The sequence below is a fragment of the Bacillus rossius genome, chromosome 7 (genome assembly GCF_032445375.1).
Source record: "Bacillus rossius redtenbacheri isolate Brsri chromosome 7, Brsri_v3, whole genome shotgun sequence".
Taxonomy (NCBI): domain Eukaryota; kingdom Metazoa; phylum Arthropoda; class Insecta; order Phasmatodea; family Bacillidae; genus Bacillus; species Bacillus rossius.
The window spans coordinates 19259907-19263505 of NC_086335.1; the positions used below are offsets into that span (position 1 = coordinate 19259907).

General features: G+C 39.5%; 1 non-coding gene across 1 annotated transcript; it reads right to left on the minus strand.

The window, feature by feature from the left end:
- Positions 1-683: 683 nt before the first annotated feature.
- Trnal-caa (transfer RNA leucine (anticodon CAA)) lies at positions 684-801 on the minus strand. The gene is made up of 2 exons: positions 764-801; positions 684-728 (listed from the first exon to the last, which is right to left on the minus strand). It is a non-coding gene; the product is annotated as a tRNA-Leu (tRNA).
- Positions 802-3599: the final 2798 nt, after the last annotated feature.

Sequence of the window (3599 nt, forward strand, 5' to 3'; positions counted from 1 at the left end):
AGTTAATTGAAAATCTTACAAGTTGATAAATACGCACAGGCATATTTTCAGTTTCTGACTACGGCAAAGTGTACAGATTTTATAATTTTTTTAACATTGGGGTTTAGAAAATTGAAAACTTAGTAATTGTTGGAGGGCGCAACAAAATGGTTTTAACCCCCTTCCCCCCTCCACTCACCCAACCCTCCGGTCCGAAGTGTCTCTCGACGGCCCTGTACGGAGCTTTATAACCAATGAACAGTGAGGTCGTCAGAGACGGACACAACAAGACAATCAAGGACAGGGGGAGGAGTCAGCCGTGGCCCGCAGTCAGGAAACATCTCGACATTCGCAGGAGTGATTCAGGATGACCTGTTCAGGACCCCTCGGCTCCTTTATTCCTAAACACAACCATAATATGTTTTATTCAAGTCATTTGTGTAATAGCTTTAGTTTGCACATTTGTTGTATCTATTTCTTAGATTAATTAGTTATTTTAAGGGTGCTGAGAATTGAGGAAAATGTTCTTAAAGGTGCATTTGAGCGTAAAAGAATATTTAATTATCTTTATAGTTATCTTTTCGCGGTTAGGCTTTGTGTAAATTAAATTTGTTTATTTTCTTAAATAATCCAATGTATCAAAGAATTACGGTATTTTTCCAGTTAATATCAGCCGTTTGCAAAAAAGGAAATTTTAAAATATTTGTCAGGAGTGGGATTCGAACCCACGTCCACAGAGTGGACCAGAACGCCCACTGAGCCTCTCTATTGAAGCAAGGATACCCTTGAGTCTGGCGCCTTAGACCGCTCGGCCATCCTGACACTTGTGTACAATTGAAACTCAACAATATTATATTGCTAATGTTATAGCCAAAACCTTTTTGATTTATTCGATCTGGACTGAAGAACGATGATAAATAACCCTCTGTAATTACTCAAATTGTAATTATAAATAAAAAAGACTTTAATTTAACTCAGTGATATGCTACTATTAAAAAAAAACATTAACTTTTCTTTGCCGACAACCACAAACATCTGTATTATGTATTGCCGCGGGCAAGTATTTTTAATGGTCACACGTAAGTCTACATAAGCACAAGTTCTCTTTTGTTTCTTATTTATGTATGAACATGAGAACGTCAAAATAACGCACATGTGCACGCGTTTCGAATAGTTTTAGATCAGGGGATTTCTTACATCTGAGATTTTCCATAATTAAGGAGGAATAAATATCACATATATATAATTAAATATTAGTCACCACTAACAGTACAGATTTTTAACTGCGTGTATCGGCTCAACAAACTTCAAGGACCTAGTATCTATATTTAAACTTGGAGGGTAGGTAATAATTAGTTAAGTTTAAAGTTCTGCCCAGACGTGTATTGAGTTATTTATTGAGGGAGGGGGGAGATATAACAACTTTTCCCGCGATTTGATTTCAAGTTATTTCCAATTGTTGGTGACAATGTAGATTTCGGGGTAGGCGGGGGAGGAGGGATTTATTCTTCACCCTCTTTCCTTGCGTATGCTTTTGGCTCCGTATCGCCCATAGAAAAGAAAGTGGTTTGGTATATTATTGCCAAGTGGCCAGTATATCTGCCTATATTAAGGTTGGATAGGTTGTTCTGGTCAGTCTGCCGGTGGCTTTTGTGGTGGAAGGAATCGTCATCATTTTTAATCAATCGCCCTCGCCGGGTTTGAACAGAAGACTACATGACGTTTTAAATAAAAATTTAATGTAATAATCTTTTGTTAATTTTAATTTATTTAAGAATTTATAGTATAAAAATTACGGATTTCCAAAATTTCGACCGAAAAGTAAAGTGCAACGGTGACGGCCGCGGTCAGGGTCCAGGTCAAAGCGCCCCTCCAGAGGCCTATTGGAGGCTTGCCCGTGGGGAATTTAAGCCTCAATGAGGATATTTCGAATTTTTGAATGTTTGTGGAATTAATACCGGATATTAACCTCCAAACAGGAGTTTTTCCCTGGAAATATTAAAATAATAAATTTAGAGATTTTTCAAATTATTTTTTGCTGTTTTTTATCCTAAAAACTGAAAATTTGGCGAATTGTGGACAAATTTTCATTATTTTGAGTAATATAATTGTCAAAGTACAAGATCATTCAATATGGCCGCCTTGCCGTCAGAGGTCGGTTGGTCATTGATTCCATCCGCAATCCTCACCCTGGACTCTCGCGCAGGACCTGCCCATATATACTACTACCTCTGAACAACTGGTTTATCCTCGTGACAGTGCAAGTCTGCTGCACGGTAACAATTACCATCGATGTCTTGGTGACATAGGACTCAAACCTTACAGGATGATGGCACTATCTGATATCTACTTATCGAGAAATATTTATAGACGCCAAAACTATTGGGGACGCTGAATTGCGCCCCATTGGAAAGGGCGCCTTTCAGATTTTTTCAAGCACACACACAATTATTTAAATCCTGATGGGCTGCCTTTCCAGAGTTAGATGTCCGCTTTGTTTTAAGCGAAAGAAAACCCTGAATTGTGCCCCATCGGAAAGGCCGCCTTTCAGGTTTTTTCCTTGTACGCATACAGTTCGTAAAATCCTTATGGGCTGCCTTTCCAGAGTTGGCGTTCGCCTTGTTTTAAGCGAAAGAAAACCCTGAATTGTGCCCCATCGGAAAGGCTGCCTTTCAGGTTTGTTCCTTGTACGCATACAGTTCGTAAAATCCTGATGGGCTGCCTTTCCAGAGTTGGCTGTTCGCCTTGTTTTAAGCGAAAGAAAACCCTGAATTGTGCCCCATCGGAAAGGCCGCCTTTCAGGTTTTTCCCTTGTACGCATACAGTCCGTAAAATCCTGATGGGCTGCCTTTCCAGAGTTAGCTGTTCGCCTTGTTTTAAGCGAAAGAAAACCCTGAATTGTGCCCCATCGGAAAGGCCGCTTTTCAGGTTTTTTCCTTGTACGCATACAGTCCGTAAAATCCTGATGGGCTGCCTTTCCAGAGTTAGCTGTTCGCCTTGTTTTAAGCGAAAGAAAACCCTGAATTGTGCCTCATCGGAAAGGCCGCCTTTCAGGTTTTTTCTTTTACGCAATGAGTTCGTAAAATCCTTATGGGCAGTTTATACTCTTTATTTTATTCCAAGACAATTTTGAATTGTCCCCTATTGTTGAATGATCGGCGCAGATAAAACCCTTTTACACACAAAATGCAATCAATGTATGTCTGTACAAATTAATATTCATCTTATGGTGTACGACAAAACGAACCATTTTAGTTTCCTTGTAATATTTTATTTAAGCATTATAGTTATCTGCTGACTGATGTCTACCATCAGAAACAAAATCGACGCTTATACAATCGCCCAAGAGATCATTAAGCTATATGTGAAGGAAATGCAAAGTAAATAAAATTATAATGCAAGTTTTTGCTAGGTACTATTACAGAATAAGACCACGGGGCGTGAGGACACCCAGTGGGCATTACAGCGACTTGTACAGCCGTAGATGTGCACACAGGCACACGACAGCTTTGTCGTCGACATTCGGTGAGGGATAGTAGAGAGCTTTTATATAGATTGCCGTGACAACTTGTCTATGTTCTTGCGGGTTTATGGAAGTAGTTTTGCATTTTTCTTGGCTA